This window comes from Amblyomma americanum, chromosome 1 (assembly GCF_052857255.1).
Source record: "Amblyomma americanum isolate KBUSLIRL-KWMA chromosome 1, ASM5285725v1, whole genome shotgun sequence".
Classification (NCBI taxonomy): Eukaryota; Metazoa; Arthropoda; class Arachnida; order Ixodida; family Ixodidae; genus Amblyomma; species Amblyomma americanum.
This window is the reverse complement of record NC_135497.1, coordinates 525,685,178-525,703,143: the sequence shown is the minus strand read 5'-3', so window position 1 is coordinate 525,703,143 and position 17,966 is coordinate 525,685,178.

The window sequence follows — 17,966 nt, the reverse complement described above, 5'->3', positions numbered from 1 at the left end:
CACGCTCTTTGGGCGCTACCGGTTTTTGAGACTACCCTCCGGAATCGCTTCCGCGGCTGAGGTTTTTCAAAAGAACTATGAATGAAATATTTGACCAAGCAGCGGGTGTCCGAATCTATATCGACGATATATTGATTTTGGTGAGCACAAGGGAATAGTACGATGCCAGGCTCCGCACAGCATTGCAGTTAGCTAAGAAAGCCGGCCTGACTCTTAATCCTGCGAAGTGAAAATTTGGGGTCTGTTAATTGACTTTTTGGGAGACGTCATAAACCAACACGGAATAAGGCCAAATCCCGCAACGACTGCGCCATTAAGCAAAATGCCGCTGCCAACGGACAAAGCAGGAGTCCACAGAATGCTTGGCGTAGTCAACTACTTTGGGAAGTACATACCACATCTAGTCGAGAGAACGACGTGTCTACGAAGCCTTGTTAAAAAGGACACGCTCTTTTAATGGTCGGAAAACCACTCCAACGAATGGCAAGCTGTCTGCAGCATACTGAGCAGTGCGCCTTTACTAGCCATTTTTGATCCGGCCAGGGAAAACAAGGTCGTTTCTGATGCTTAAAAGAATGGGATCGGTTCGGCCCTCCTTCAGAGTTACGGCGGCAATTGGCGGCCGGCAGCCTATGCATCGCGCACAATGACGGAGGCGGAGCAACGATACGCACAAATCGAGAAGGAGACAATGGCTATCACTTTTGGGTGCGAGAAATTTTTTCACTTTGTTTACGGCCGCAAGTTCGTCATCGAAACTGACCACAATCCACTGATAGCTATCGCTTCTAAAGTCATTGGGGAAATGCCACCACAAACTAGTGTTTTTTTTTGCGTTCAATCAGATATGATTGTTCTTCGCTTTGTCCCAGGGAAACGACTGTTCCTGGCCGATATGCTATCTAGATCGTCGCCGGTCGGGCCAAGCGGCGCGGATGACTTCACGGATGATGCCGATGTTCATTCAGTTGGCGTCACTTCAGAGCTGGTAAGCAAGAAAATGTTTGATCGACTGGCTGAAGCAACCGCCAACGATCCTGACTTGCAAAGGGTGTTGCGCTGCTTAAGGAATGGAGAAGAAATCAAAGGATGGATGAAACCAATCTGCCCAGAGCTCTCAGTTCGCGGAATAGTGATGAAGGGAACAAAAGTCGTCATCCCGAAGACCATAAGAGCGGAAATCCGCAGTCGCATTCATGAGGGTCACATAGGCACAAATAAGTGCAAGGCAAGAGCCCGTCGCTTGGTATTCTGGCCTGGACTGAACGGGGATATCGAAAATATGGTTAAGGGTTGCGCAGTGTGTCAATAATACGCATACAAGCAACAAAACGAACCACTGGTACACAGGCCAACGCCAGACCATGCCTGGTACAGAGTCGGTGTTGACATATTTATGTATTGCGGAGCTCCTACTTGTGTGTGTTTGATGCTTTTTCAAATTTTCCTAAAGTAGAAAAACTTGAGGACACAACGTCAGGCACTGTTACAGGTAAACGTAGCTCAGGTTTTGCAAGATATGGGATTCTATTAGAAGTTTTTACACACAATGGTCCTCAGTTTTCATCTTATGAGTTTGCTTTGTTCGCATCCAGATATGACTTCACGCATGTGACGTCGAGCCCGAGATTCCCACAGTCCAATGGTCTCGCCGAGAAAAGAGCACAAATCGTGAAAAGAATCGTGAAGAAAACAGGTGAAATGAAGGACTTCTGGTTCGGTTTGCTCGGCTATCGCGCAACTCCACTGGACGAGGGCCGGTCCCCAGGAGAACTACTCTAGGGCAGGAAGTTGCGCACCCAGCTGCCGGACTTCAAGCGCTGCCTCAGTCGACAGTTGGCTATGCGCCAACGACGACACCAAAGGTCTTCTAAAGCGAAACCTCTGCCCGAATTGAAGAAAGATGCAGTGGTGAGAGTACGTGGGGGCGTCTGGGATCGCAAGGCGCGAGTCGTGGACCTGGTAGCGCCAAGGTCATATCGTGCCCTTACAGAGGACAACCAGTTACTTCGACGCAACCGACATCTTCTAGCCACACGTAAGTCGTTCCGAAGACCCCCCCCCCCCCCCCCTCCCCCTACTTTCAGCACGCGGCAGCGAGCGTGGCTCGGCATCAGCCAGTAGGCAGGCCCGTGCACTTTCCTTTTTCCTGCTTCCTCTGAGAAACATCAGTCAGTCAGCCTTCCTGATCACTGTGTAACCCCGACTGCCTGTTACGACACTGTTGCTATACACAACTCTGCGGCTGACGTCACTGTTGCTATGCGCACAAGCGCATGTGCCGCCTGCTGCTGGGGGTGCGAGGAGTATGGACGGACGGACGGACGGAGGGAGGAGGTGCGCCTTAAAAAACAGAAATGAAGCAGAACGCCACGGCGCCGCTCAACAGCAGCGTCTATTTGTTTACATATGACCGCCGGACGTTCTGCGGAGCAGTTTTTTTACTCCCGAATGAAAATTTTTTCGTGAACTGGCTAATGTGCATACAATTTTTTCATTAAATTAAAACAATATTTTTGTTTATTTAGAGTTTTTATATGTATATGTGGTGAGTGCGAGGTTGTTCTCAGTGGCCCTTGAGATTCCAATGGCCATTCGCGAACTTCCATTCAGTCGATGTTCATCGAGCTCAACGGTCATTGAAATCTGTCATGTGGCACTGGCCGATCTCCAATGTGTCCGATGTCTAGTGATTCAATTGGCATTTAAACTGCCCGCGTGGAAGGTGTATAAGACGTCCTCGTTTCGTTGGACGAGGTGGTCAAAACAAGCAACAAAGGCAAAAAAAGACGAGGTGGCCGAACGGTTAAGGTGATGCACTGCTAATCTATTGGACTCTGACCGCGTGGGTTCGAATCCCATCCTCATTGAAATTTCTTTTTCTCTCATTCTTTCTTGTGGACAGGTGGAGCGGGAAATTCTTGCACACGTTTCCTACGGACAGGTCTTGCGCCCACTGATGAGACAAGAAAAGCTTTCGCCTTATTAAAGCAACGGTCAGCTGGGCACTGCTAACAACTGCTCAAGTTTCATTAGAGAAACATGCTGGAGTGCAAATCACCGAATTTAAGCGGATAAGAAGATGAAGGCAGCGTACTGTCAGCGTCAGACGCAACGTGTACAACGCAGATGAAACACGCACGCGGCAAAATAAGACATAAGTAGTGGTTAGTTACCTTCACTTCGAATACGCTGCCACCGCTGTTTGGAAGTTGAATAGAACTCGGCAGCGCCGGCGCCGTGCGGGAAAATACGGACTGGTCTAAAGAGTAGTGAAGTCATGCGTGGAGCAGGGGTTTTGAAGAATGATTAAATAAATATAAAGTCGCAACATGACTCAACCGTCATCATTGCATTAAGAATGTAAATTAATTGCACTGAAAAACTAACAATCCGGTTACCGCTCACGATTGTATTACATTTAATTCTAGGCCTATTTTAATAGTCGATCATTTCAAACGCATTGGAGAAATCTTTTTTTTTCCACTATGTCATGAGAACACAATGTAAACTATGTGGTCAAACAACTGGCTAGAGTAGCTGGCATGGTTGATTGCACACGACGCATTCTTACCAAGTGAAACTATTTTTTACAACATACTTTTTTTATTCCCACACAAATTATTGCTAGCTTCTGCGGAGAAATGCAACGCATTCCTGTCTTTGTAACATTGGGACGTTGCAAAGAGGAGTTCTTCGCTGCGCTTTAAATGTTAACTATGGGTCAACCAGCATTTTCAGTTATACCGATAGCGGGTAAGGATTCGTTTCAAAATAGAAATTGAAATTCGCAAAAATCATATTTGACGCTTAAAAAATTGCAAGAGACAACGGCAAGTTACCATCTCAAACAACCTGAAAACTGTATCGTGCCAAAAGCACGCCTGAACCCCGGGCAAGAACGCTTGCAATACACACTCCCTTCCCTGCTGAACGCATGTACACATGTACACATGTGACCTGTTCAACGGCACCTATCGAATACTACGTAAAATGTGTATAGAAGGTGGCGCCAAACATTTTCCATACTCAGTTGCACCTGAATAACTGTCTTTGCTTCTGTTTTTTACTTGACGCATGAAAGTCTCAAATATTTGCAACAAGCTTGTTTTTGCGGTTTTTCCTCAACCCTCCTTAAGTGATCTTGCGATGTATTGAGTAAACTTTCGTTTATTTTTATACTTTTTTTGTCATTAGCATAAGTCTACAAGCCGATTGAATCGTTGCTTGATGCTGCTGCGTAAAATGGGGGCTGCGGCCTTGTAAAGTTGTTTTTGACAGCTCTTTCTGCAGCTCCTCTGTCCATGTACTTTTAAGCCAGAAATAAATTTACTATTATTGACAAAATAAAATTAGTGTCTTTGAGGAATTGAAGCAGCGCCCCTTAGAAGTAGAGTGAGACATGCTATCCCTAGGGCGCCGAGGCGTGTTCGTTTGGTTTGCTTATAGGGAGGCCTTGCGTGCCTTGTCCGACAGTGTCAGTTTCTGCGAACTTATATTCCAAGAAGACCACACGCCGCTGAAGGGAGTCATTAACAGTATCGCGTAACGCCCTAAAGGTGGAGTTGAAGTGTCCCCCGAAATTCTACTTGTCCTGTTCATGTGTAATTTGTCCTTAACGGCCCATGCAGGTCCGAAGCTACGGGCCAGCGGAATGTTTTGCATTCTGGCTATTTGCGCAGGCCGGAAATTCTCGTGGATTCTACCGCAAACGTGACTAGGTTAATCATTTATGAAGGCAGTGTTTCGATTTTTGGGACGAGGTATTTGTAGATGTCTTGCCAGGTGCGAATGCAGACTGGAGCTTCTGGCAGATTTCTTGGAGTAATTTCTTCGTGCCGTGCTCCGGCCGGCTCCTTGTCCTCGCGTCTGATGAATGGCATCGGGCGACACAACAGCGGGAAGATCCTGATGAGAGATCTGCGCTGTCCGCTGGTGTGAGCAATAGGACATATCCCAAGATCACAATGCGCGCTTTAAGGCCAATCTTGTTAATACCGTAACGACGAGTGTGGTTTAAGAAGATCGTGCCGCACGGTTACCCCAGCATAGCACAACAGCAGCTTTGTACACTGTATTTGCGTTTGGTTGTCTTTAAAATGTGGTCGTGCAATCCATTGAGACAATGTAGTTCTTTTTTTTCTTTTAGAATTAACCGTTGGCCTGTGCCTGGCTCACGCGAAGGCTTCGAAATCTCCATTCGGTAACGCCTGCCTTTGCCTTCTGCTGGGCATGTCCCCGGGAGTGTTGGCGCGCACTACTTCCCTTGGTACCAGCACTAAGCACAACACGCGCTGCGCTCCTCAGACAGCAGGCGCTCTGCCCTCACTGGCGAAACCGCCTCGGCTGTAATAGACCGCCGCGGGCTGACATCGGCCAGGTATTGCCGTTTCTGCCTGGCTGCATTGATTCAGCTTTGACGGAGTGCCTCTAATGCGGCCGGTGATACCTCCTCTCGGCTATGGCGCGTGCGCAGAGAGCGAAAGGATGATCATGCACGTGGACGGGGACAACTCTTAAGGTGGTGGCAGACCATGGCTGGGGAACAGCCTTTCTTCCCGGCAGCACAGCTCTTGGCAGCCTTATCCGTTACGATCCTGTTAAACAGTAGGACTGATCACAGTAGTCTATGGTCACCGAGTGTGGAAAAGGAAAATGTGAAAAGGAAGAACAGAAATAATCGCGCCTCTTTCTTGAACACCATTATCTTGTTGGGTGCAAAGCTACGGTACTAGTGGCTGAGTGACCGGCACCTTGCATTCTTTTTTGGGTACTAAAATTGTGCAGTTCACGCCGGTTTTCAAAAATGGCCTATGGGCGTCTATAGATAAAGCTATGTCTGCCTTTGGCCTTACAATGTAGCAGCGTTAAGAAGCTCGTGTCGCAGAAAAGCTGGGATCGGCGTCGTTGCTGACGTGGCGTTGTAACATCAGAACCTCCAAATAAAAAAAAACTACCTAAAGGTACAGGGAATCAAACCCATGTTTTTCAGATTGCGAGGCGAGTACACGTAGAACACGCTACGAAGATTTGTTCGAAATGAATAAAAGTGGACCGAGTGAATGCGTTGTGATTTTTGACTTCGTGAAGAAGTGCCTTTGTGTACTGATCCGTGCATGAGTAATACACTGCCAGCTATTGAAAAATCTACGCCACAAGAGCTATAGCTTCAGAGCCATACAACTGTTCTTGGCTGTCTATAGGAAAGTACATCCGCCTGAAACTACAGCTGCAGTCGGCCACAGGAAAGGTTTATAGCTTTTTGGGCCAATTACCTATAGCCAGCTATAAGATATTTTTGTATCGTTATCAGTCGGAGTTTTCCTGACGTGCTCGCCGCGCAAAATCCGCATGAGCTCTACTATTTGCTTTGAAATCGAGCACAGTCGCTGCCTTGCGGCACAGAGACCAACCGTTCGAACTGTGGATGCCCGCTCGCATCGTTTGCCGGCAAGAAGTCTTTACGTGCGCGCCAAGGGCCTCAATTCCTAGTGGCTGCTGTTTGTTTCGCGATTTCAGTGCACTCCTATTTACTTGCCTGCCTCTTACAAAAGAACTGAACACAGTATCACCCTAAGTTCCAATGAAGGTAATAATTGTCCCAACGAGTGACTCATGCCGGGTCTTCGGCACTTCAGGTTCTTGGCAGCGCGGTGTCTGAAACACAGCGAGGATGCGTTATGTGCCGTGAAAGAGCAGCACAAGATAAAACAGCATGCCTGAAATTAGCACACAAAAAAGAGCACACGGACCAAACAACATAGGAAAAAAATGGCGCAGGGAAAAAACAGCATGGCGACGAAACAGCACAGCGAAGGAAAAAACGGCACACGTCAAAACAGCACGCCGGACAAAACAGCACCGCGACAAATCATCCCACCGAAAAAACAGCATGTCTACAGTCGAGCACAGGGAAACACAGCACAACGACAAAACAGCACACCGGAGTAAGGTGCAGCGCTGCTGGGGCGTGAACTAACCTAGCCACAAATGAAAACGGTAAATCACAACACATGCGGCCGTGACCTTTAGAGTAAGCGAGTGCTCGTTTCACAGACTCAATAAGAAACAGGGTAGAGTAATACTCGCGATCTTAAATGCTGACATTTTATGGCGAGTAATGGAATGAATAACGATGGTGAAGTTGTCCTGGAGGCATACATTTTCGGGTTGACCATCATGGTGCTGAATTCTGCCAAATACGCCTGACGTAGGGTTCTGGGTGTACCAAAATTTCTTATTCAAAACTCCTGCTGTCGGCATTTCAATCTGCAGCAATTTTGTTTGGAGCGAGCTACAAGGCCTACATAAACTGAAAATTTCCAGTATGTGATGCATACTTGTAACGATAACTTGTTTATTGCTCAACCAGGACGCTGCACAGTGGTAGTCTGAGGCTGACCGGCGGTTACTTTACTTTGCGAAATGAGCTACGCAACTGGCCTCAATATTCATGCTATCAGCGTGCATTTGTTGATAGTGAATTTATTTTGAATACCTTTTTTTCACTTCGAAGAAAATTGTCTCGAAACGTCAATTTTCGCAACATTTGACCACACCGATCATTTCGCTTGAAAGTGAATTTTCTTAAAATATCAATTTTCGATAAATTTTACTGTTTTCTCAGGAGCCACAAGAAAACCTGACAAACACCGGTGGGAGAATAATGATCAGAGTTGTAGAATGAATGCCGGGAATTTCGTTTCACAGGATGTGTATTGCCCAATCGTGCTTGAAAATTGGGAGTCTAGCAAAAAAATAATAAGAATAAGGAATTGATTCAAATTAGACAAGATAAACCACAGAGCAGATGCCCGGGCCATTTTATGTCTGTTTCCCAGATTCCTCTCACGTAATAGAGAAAGAAACTAGATGATTGAAGCCAAGTAAGCAAGGACTACATAACCAGTAGTTCTCCCATATGCACCGTTCAAGCAATGCTCTCCCTCGATGATTGAGCCTGCCCTGCTTTTTAATGAACCAGCGCAACGAGCACTCGCAAACTCCTAAGGTCGCTCCCGCATGTGTTGTGATTGATCGTTTGTAGTTATGGCTATGGTAGTTCATCCCTCCAGCAGTGCTGCACCTCACTCGGATGTGCTGTTTTGTCGTTGTGCTGTGTTTTCCCTGCGCTCTTCTGTCGTCGTGCTGTTTTTTTTGCTGCGCTGTTTTGTCACTATGCCGTTTTGCCGGCGTGCTGTTTTGGCGCGTGCTGTTTTGTGGCCATGCTGTCTTTTTTCCTTTTGCTGTTTGTCACCATGTCGTTTTTTCCCTGTTATGTTTTTTCGCTGTGCTGTTCTTGAGCGCTGTTTTGACGTGTGCTGTTTTTTCGTCTCCCTACTGTCGGCCACACAGCTGAATGCAGCTGCCCTCCAGAAACTTAAGAAACGAAGCGCCGCCGGCTGCCGATCCACACTAGCGGAGCCACGGTGCCGGAACCTGTAGGTCGATCTCGCGGCGAATACACTGATCGCTGAGCTTGTGATATGGTGGACCAGACAAACGTGGCAGCGTGGCTCGCGTGAGCGACCAACACGTGACGCGGGCTTCTGCAACCAAGAAAGGAGCTATGCGGCGCGTACTTGGGCGGCCGCCGTGTGCGCACGTGTTTCTCCCGCGAGGGGGGCTGAGGGCCGTTTTCCTGGCAAGTCGTTTTTCCGCAGAACGACTTCGGCATACCGGAGGGGGCCCCGAACGAAGCTGTACAAGCGAAGCTCTCGTACGCCTGCACTCCCCAAGAAGGTATTACGACGGGGGTCTCATAGTGCAGGCAGGGGAGCCCAGCCTGTTGCCCCCGTTCCTTGATAAAGCCTTAATAACCGTGTTTAGGCCGCATTAGACGGCACACCGACTCCCGGCTCCCGCCCAGTCCAAGACAGGCCGCCTTTTTGGCAAATGAAACGTTTTAGCGCCCGAGGGCAGACGGAACGAAGGGCCGACAAAACGCGCCCTGCTCCTGCCCCTCCGCGGGGCGACCGGCTCTGCCGGGGCGCTGTAGTTACACACTCTGTTATTTGCTCTTTTGGCTAATCGCGGGGGGCGTTCCTGGCCATTTGGCTCGGATCCCCCTTCCGTGCAGCTGCCGCACTCTCTTCCTCCGTCTTGGCCTTTTTGTTCTCTACATCGGCGCTTCTCTTCTGCCGCCGCTGGTGACTGCACTTGGACAGAAGCTACGAACGCCAGCGTCCGATTTGTAACGTCCGCTTTGGTTTTGCGCGCAGAACGTCGCTTGCATAACGGCCATTGGTCGCCCCTCGACGCATTTGGCCTGCGCGTAGCAATGCGCGGCTTTTGTCCTGCGATCGGCGCAGGTCCGGTGCGCTATTTCTCCCCCCTCACCGCCGACGCGATAATGGTCGAGTGATACAGGTGGTGCGCCTGAGAAATCGCAGGCTCTCTCCGCCGCCCCTCTTAATGTATCTGGGGAAGTGGGAGTTTCGGATGCAGGTCCCTAACCTGCCCGCCGATTCGTTGGGGCCGACGGCGTCTGTAAACGATCAATTGACTCTTGCTCTCTCGTACTCGGAAGCGGACCTTATACTTAGCCGCATGACGGGCAATCGTTCTTAGCAACGCCCTCGCTCAAGCGTTCACGCTCTCTCCTCATAGAGGCAAATAGCCGCCGCATATTGCGAATGTGGCGGCCGCTACAGATAGCTGCGAGGGCGGTGAACGCTACCGAAGTAGACTTTGGTGGCGCTGTAACTGCGGCTACGGAGCATAAGTGCCGACTATGGAGCACTTCGCAGCAGTCCCGAGCATTGGGCCGGCCCGCGGCGGCGGAATGCGTGAATGCACGACTAAACGCTATCTCGAACGACTTGCTAGCAAATCAGTTAGCATCTGTTTAGCCCTGCCCACGGTGCCCTTCGCTGTGTCGCGTAATTGGGAAATGATTTCGATAAACCTTAGAAAAACCTGCGCGTATATTATAGACTCTTGTTTACATTTCTAAGTGCGCATACATTTTTCGACCAGGAAGAACAATCGGCACTGATGGTTTCATTTCGTCAATGCCAAGTTTATCAGACAGATGGAGTAAATCACGGTACCTACCAGTGCTGTGCCGCGTTTTAAATGCTTTCCGCTTGGAACGCAGGCGACGTTTTCAAATGTCACCTCAATACATTGGACCCTGGGCAGATCTTTCATTTTCCGCCTAGCCTACCATGACGCGAAGCAAATTTACTGTGCCATCTATGATAAAGGTGAGAAGTATGCGCCCTTTGTTCAAGGCTACGCCGTCCCCCATTTACCTGGAATGGAGGAGCCTCCAGAGGTACGGTAGAACCAAGTTGATGACACTTTCTCACTTCACCTGAGGCATTCATATTTTTTCAGTTTCGTGTGCTGGCGCCTAATCCTACAGATTGTTATAAATATAATATTAGTACATTTGGGGCGTCTACATGGCTCTTTCAGTTTGGTCTTTCTAGCGTGGACGTCACACATCGCTGGCGCTGCGCAGTCACAAATGACATAAGACGGCCGTTGCACAAGGTTACACCGTCTGCCGTCTAAATTTTTGGCACTCCCTCACTTCTCCACGGCTAGCCATTTTTTTCACGATACATGTGATGACCTCGTTCTGCGAAAAATCCGGATTGGTCGTAACGGTGGGTACGCCATACGTGAAGCAGCGTATTTGAACATTGAATAAACCATTACAAAACTGCCGATGAGCAACTCGCAACATATGTCTCAAACGCCATTTGGGGGTATAAGTGTATAAACTAAGTCAAATTGGAAGGAAATTGGTGTAAGTAGTCTGGAAACGGACCCCGTTTCTAAGGTTGCGAGTCAGACAAGCTACGCACAGGCTACGCATCCTGTTTTTTCAACATATTTATTACCGAGATGCAATGTATGCACAGGAACTTTGTTCAAACCATTAGAAAAACAGTGCGAAATCTGCACGTTGCACAATAGGACATACCCAAGCGACCAAGCGCTAGAAAAAAAAGCAGTGAAGAGCACAGCACTAAGAGGGAGAGCCAGTCCAGTTCGAACTCGGTCTGGGTATACACTTCGTTTCGATGAACAATCATTCTACTGAACGACTCTTTTCCAGAAACAGATTCACAACATCGGTCCATGATGCATGTTTTCCACAGGCTCTGTAGTGCGATTAGAAACAGCATGTCTAAGGGTACATCAACAAATGGTAGTGCAGTAAGATATCGTACAGAATGCAGTGTAAATTTAAGTCTCTTTCAGTGTCTGTTGCAAGGCATTGCGGAAGATGATTGCAATTTTGGAATTGATGTAATAATGCGCAATCGCGTCTGTAGCAGCAAAAAAATTTGCCATAGACACAAAAATGCCCTTCTCTAATCATGTTCCTACGGGCAATATATCGGTGTGTAGTCTGCAGAAAAATGCCTTTGCACACTACAAGAGGGCAATTTTGCGTACTCTTTTGAGTGCCTGATGTCCCGGTAAACTAAAATACATAGAGCGGTACATGGGCGGAGGGAAGAGCACACAAATTAGATCCTTGTACAACCATTTCCTCGGCACTGAAGACAAGGTGAAAGTTTGGGCATGTTGGTCTGTCATTATCGTTGCAGCGCAAAAGACGAGGACGAGACGAGTACACAGGCACGGCACGACAGCGAAAAGAGGAATTCAGGAGACCATGGGGCACAAAAGTCAGCATAGCGCTGACGAGCTTTCCAGTAATGTGCCCTATGCATGTAGGCATTCAAAAGAACACTAAAGTACACGGGCGGCCTACGTGTCCATTGAATACCAGCATAGTTAGCAGGTGTCGTTCCTCACATACCCAACTAGAGGCCACAACTCTCAATTAATACGGGCTCCTGACACTGAACCGAAGCTCTCCGTTAAACTAACAACCTCAGTGATACTTGGATTATCAGCGCAGAAAACGCGATGTCATCTGCATTAGCTGATACTTTCTGTTCGTGACCCATAATACGGAAACCAGTGAAGGCTCTACTGTTTATTACATTTACGCAAAGTGACTTCTAGTATAGTGCGGCAAGGAACGGGGACAGTGGGCAACCTTGTTTCACTAAGGACTGAATGCGGGCATGTTATGAGAGACAACCATTTACAACCAAGCGCGTGGAACAGTTTTTGTAACAAAGGCGTATCACTGCAGAAAGAATTGAATCGAGGTTCTCGTCACTTAAGAGGGAAAAAAAGCAATGAATGACACACTCGATAGAACGCCTTTGTGACATCAATATGCAGCAGTGTTAATTGTTCATGAGCGTCACTACAGTACTGCAATAAAGTACGCGCTACATGTAGATAAGACTTTATTTACCGTCCCCTCAAACCACATGTTTAATGAGGTCCAATCAAAGTAGATATTACAAACTGTAGCCTACTTGGCAAGACATTAGCGAAAATCTTATCAACATTAGAAAGCGTGGTAGGTCTGTAGCCGTCTGCAAATCGCACTTTTTCGTTATCACCCGTATTTGGTATTAACACAATATGATTTTTCGTAAGTGACTGTGGCAGAAATCCAGCATCAATACTGGGCTCAAAAACTGAACAGTACAGGTGATAAAACAGGTACAGACGTATTGTAAAATTCCACGGAGAGGCCGTCAGGTCCCGGAGTATTCGAAGGTCTATATAAACTGGCAAGAACATCATCGCCACGCCATATGACGTTACACTTGTAGTGAGAGACCCTGGAGTGCCCGTGAGGCACTTTTGGTGCTCGCAGCCGTGTCTTTTTTGCTCGCTCTCGGCGTTCAAGTGGTGAAATGCAGTACTAGGTGCGAGAGGTCGTAGTTTTTCAACCACCGTGTTACGCCCGTGTACTTCGGCAGCGTGCGCTGTTCGCATCGCCCTGAGGAGGCAGTATGCATTTCTTATCTCTCTTGGCGATGGTGACGCTCAGTATGCATTATTTCCTCGTTTCACTGCTCTTTTCGAGGGTTTAAAGAGAACGTTCTGTCTACAATAGAAGCGAGCACACTAAATATAAAGAGACATTCAGGAGAAAAACGTTTTTCTTTTCAGAATAATTTCACATATTTTCCAAGCTGCCGCACGGGACTACGATTGCTACAGAGCAACCCGCCCGCGTCTGATGAGTAAAAATATAACGCGTCCTGCCCCGTACACGAAGAAATGCTATGACCGCATGACCGACGATAAATACAAGGAGGTTTGAAAAAGGCACAGGACGATTAAGAGTCCCAAAGCTAATGCTAAGCGTTAGCCGGCGTGACAGAGGGGCAGAATGCTAGAAAAGTGATTTTAGTTTAGGGGAACATGGGAAGAGGGGAGGGGGCGCCGGGAAACGGGGGCAATGTAGCGAAGAATGAAAGAGGGAGTAGGGCGGAAAGGGGGGAGAGAGGAACGGAGGAAGTGGGCAGTGTTTGTGTGTGCGGTCTCCCATAGAATAATTGTTCGACCTCGTGAATGTGAACAAGGGTGGGGCGGGATGGGGCTCAGTTTATTTCCCCTGCCTGATAACCGCAAAGCGCACAGCGCATTGCCCGTCATGCACCGCCGAACTGCGCGCGCGCCATGGTGGTAAAAAGCCAGCGGCCCCACGCTCCTAGCGCTGAATATCCCTACCTAGTTCGCCGGCAGTGTGGAAAACGACGCGGCTGCGAATATGGAAGGGCGCTAACCAAGGCGTGATTATTTGAACTGCAAACTCAGATGGCGCGGCGATGCAGTTTCGCCGTAGGGTTCCTCGATCCAACTGCATCGAGGCACCCTAGTTTTGTCGGTTCGCGTGCAACGCCTAATTTTGTAACCGGTTGCACATGCATTAAAGCGGTCCCTTCCTTATCTGCAACGCTCCTCTTTCCCCGCCGTTTTGAGTGAGTGGCTTGACATTCTGCTGCTGAGCCAAAGGACGAGCCACCATCAAAAGGTCGCCTTTCGGCGCAGGGGAAATGACAATGCGCCCTTATGCGGTGCGTTCTCTATTTAATCCGGAGCCCTCCAGTATGGCTCCCCTCATAGCCGACGTTGGCTTACACTGACCAGTAAAGGTGCAAGGCCCCACGTTGGTGGTGCCTCCCTGATACATGAAAGGCAATATTCAAGACAGTAGTTATCGTCAGAGAGTCTAGATTTACTCTAAGGCTGTGAGCTTTGAACTTCGCGCTTTTACAGCGTACACTACTGCTTTCATTATATCTGTATATACCGCGTAATTCAGCTGTTTTGTGCTTTCCCAGCGTTGCCCCATGTTCATTCAGGAAAAAAAATGATTTTTGCAGTGCACGCGCGACCACTGGAGCGGCGGCGGGCCTGTCTAGAGGCGAGAACCAACCTGCCTACTCCGGCTCGGCTTGAAGGGCTGATCAAAGCGGCGTCCGCGCGACAGCTTGCCGGCCCGACCGTCCTGTCGCTGTCGAGCCGGCTGCAATTGCGCCGTGCCTGGAGAGGGGGAGAGAGAACACGGCACCGGCGGCGCTGCCTCCAAGGACAGGCTCGGAGACAGTGGTCCCGAACCATATTAGACAGCGACGAAGAGCACGTATTACTCCGGTCGCCCGATAGGAAGGAACAAGCTCTTGAAGCCAAAGACGCAGCATGTCTTTCACCCTCGGCGCCGCTGCACTCGTGCGTGAGAGAACACACCTCGCCCCGGCGCTTCTCTTTAGAGTCGCGCCCTTTTTTTGTTTCCCCGGCGCGCAAATTTGTGGCCTGCGGCGCACTTCGGCGGGCTGTTTTCAAAAGAAAGCGGCCGCTTCGGCGGACCGGGGCTCCGAAGATCTTGCCCGTTCCTTGAGTGCCTGTGAATTATTCCATCTATGGGGAACCTACGCTGCCAAGGTGGCACTGCAATTGTTCCATTCGGTGACTCAAAACAGTTATCGTCAGCCGCTTGGGCCGCTGCAAACGCGAGAACACATTCTGCGCGATTAGATACCCTCGTTAGGGTGACAGCAATCATTGCCTAGCTTCTCTCGGCGTAGCCCAGACAGCTGACGCACGGCAAGTGCGCCTTCTATAGAGCGCGGAGGCTCACGCCAATAAGCGCCGGAAGGTGGCGCGGAAAAATACTAAGAGCACTACCCAAAACTGCTTGCTCATCTCGCTAGGCAGTGTGTTATGGCGCTGCAATCGGCGCCGCAAACTTCAGCGCAAGTTCCCCATAGAATAAAAGAGAACAGTGCGCTTCAGCGGTATTGCGCACCTTGTCCTTCTGTAGTTACGATTCATCCACTACACGGAAACACACAGCCTGCCGTAGCTCGTTCTATGTGTTATACAACAACGCACAGGTATTATCAAAGTGATTATGAAAAGCCTTCAGAAACTTTGGATAACACGAAGTGAAAATGGTGGTTTGTGTACAAGAGACGGCATTTTTATCACTTGAGGCATTATGACTATAGTTAATGCTTCTATATCTTTGCCTCGAGTGTTCCAGCACCAGGCAGTGGCACGTGTGTGTGAAAGGTCACTATTGTAAAGTTAAGCGCCACTCGCTTTTTTTTTCGGACGCGCACCGGCACATAGTCACTCGTCGGGTGTGAACGAAGTAGTTTCTACCTGGAAGATTACTACGACCTCATAGGCGTCCGAGCTAGGCTAGCACACATTGGACAAAAGCGTCTTCAATGATGGAAACTTCATCGAACAATGCTGCTGGTCCAGGATGTTCCTCTCAATAAAGGCCGAGTTTGGGCGAGTTGGTTTTCCATGCTGAACGTAAAAGCGCAAAAAACAAGGACGTAGAATAAGACACACAACACGAGCGCTCTCTTCCAACTGATCTTTATTACATGCAAGAAACAGAATTTTATACTGTCGATAATGCCTGCAAGGCATTATCGCTGTGGAACAAAAGAAGTCAAGACCGCTGTGGAACAAAAGAAGTCAAGACCCGAACTCTTGGCCATGGTCCGAACAGTCTCGAAACTTGCACCTACGAGTGATCAAGGGAGCTGCGTGCCGCAGGGCATCGACGTTTTAAAGAAGTGTTCGACGACAAAGCCTCAAGTTTCCAATTTAAGTGTTTTTAGAGTCCTGAAGCTAGACGATTTATGTTTTCTTCCCTGTGATAAGGAAGGTGGTTTTGCCGTGATGCCTAAGAGCCTTTTTCCGTGAAAAAGGCCGTCATGCTGTCGAGAAAGTGTTTGATAGGCAACAAGGTGTAAATCTGTCAAAAGTAAGATTGAAAGCAAAAAAGTTGTGTATCTCCTTGAATCTCACCCGTTTAGTTAAGTCAGTAGAAAAAGCCAGTGGTCTGTCTTAACGTGTTATTTTCCGCTAAAACACATAAAATGGAATGTCCTTTAAGAATTATCGTTTCGGAGGGGCGCACTTGGCAAAAATCAGTCCCTGACTTCCTACAGAAAAGTCTAAAACAGCTAGTTGTTGATGATCCTTTCACCATAAAAAATTCCGGATGTGTAATTGATTTTCTAAAGCAAAGTGAAGGAAAGAACATGGTAGCTTTCTCAGTCGATGTAAGAGACCTTTACTACTCGTTGCCGCAAAACGAATTGTTGCAGTGCGTTGAAAGATGTATTGAGAACCCTGACCCTATTGCTATCCAGAATTCAGTGGGAGTGAGTGTTGGGGGATTTTTAGAGATCTTAGGTACTTATCTTAATTCCACTTTTGTAACGTGCGGCGATGACCTATTTTTGCAGAAACAAGGAATATGCATAGGGTCCAGCGTTGCTCCTTTGTTATGTGATCTATTTTTAGCTGAACGTGACAGAAGGCTTTTTGCCTGCCTTAAAGACGTAGGAGTGTTAAAAGTTTTTCGTTTTGTGGATGATTTATTGATCTTTTTAGACACCATTGCAATCGCCCTCGATGAAGCGGTATGAAGCGTTTTAGATCATTTCAAGCATAGCTTATCTTCACTTGTCGTCACGCATGAACTTCCTGAGAACGGTAGCATACGCTTTTTCGACATCAAGTTAAATTTTTTAGAAGACCACACTTGCTGGATTTATCATCCCTCGGATGGAAAAATGCCCTTACGTTTCAGTTCATAAAAAGCTCATAAAAAGAAACATAGCTCGTTTAGGGTTTGTCAAATGCATAAAAATGTCATGCGAACATGCAATTGAAGAAAGCCTTTTCCCGCAGTCCAACAAGTTGCAAGAAGTTGGATATCCGTTGCACGTGCTGGTTTCTGTGGCGGAAGGACTTATCAAAAAGAAAAAAATGGGAAGCCAAATCTCAGGAAGAGCCGGAAAAGACAAAACACGATAAGAAATTTTCAGTCATTCCTTATAAACGTAAGCTTTTGCACAGTCTTAAAAAAATTGGCAACAGGGTAAACGTTGACGTGTGGTTCTCTGCCCCAAATAAGCTGAGTTCATTATGCAAGCTTAGCACATCAGAAAGCCCAGGAAAACCTGGTTGCCCGATCGGGCATCAAAAGCCGTTCGCGAGATGCACGAAAGGTGTTGTTTACAAAGTGCGATTATCCTGTGGTAAATATTATATAGGCCAAACGGGAAGATGCCTAAATGAGCGATTGGGTGAGCATGACTATGTTTTGAACAATAAAAAGGGGGGCACATGAGCATTCATTGTCTAAAATGCAAAAGCAAAGGAAAAGAAGGAAAGGAGGGTTGTCGTCCTCTTTTTCACAAGTGCAAAATCCTTTACGGGATCAAATGTCAAATTACGCGCGAAATTGTTGAGGCGTTGGAGATAGCGCGAGCTGGGGATGACCGCGTATGTGCTCCGTCAATTCTGCTCTCACAAAAAGAGGTGTCCTATCTTTTATCGTTCAAGTGTGACGCTCGATGACTGTCATCTATCTTTCACTACTCTGTGGTAATGCCTTGCAGGCATTATCGAGAGTATAAAATTCTATTTCTTGCATGTAATAAAGATCAGTTGGAAGTGAGCGCTCGTGTTGTGTGTCTTATTCTACGTCCTTGTTTTTTTGCGCTTTTACGTTCAGCATGTTCCTCTCGCTTCTTTGTATAAACGGTCCTGCCGTGGTTTCAGCAGTGAAGACCAGGTGGGAGGGGTTGAGC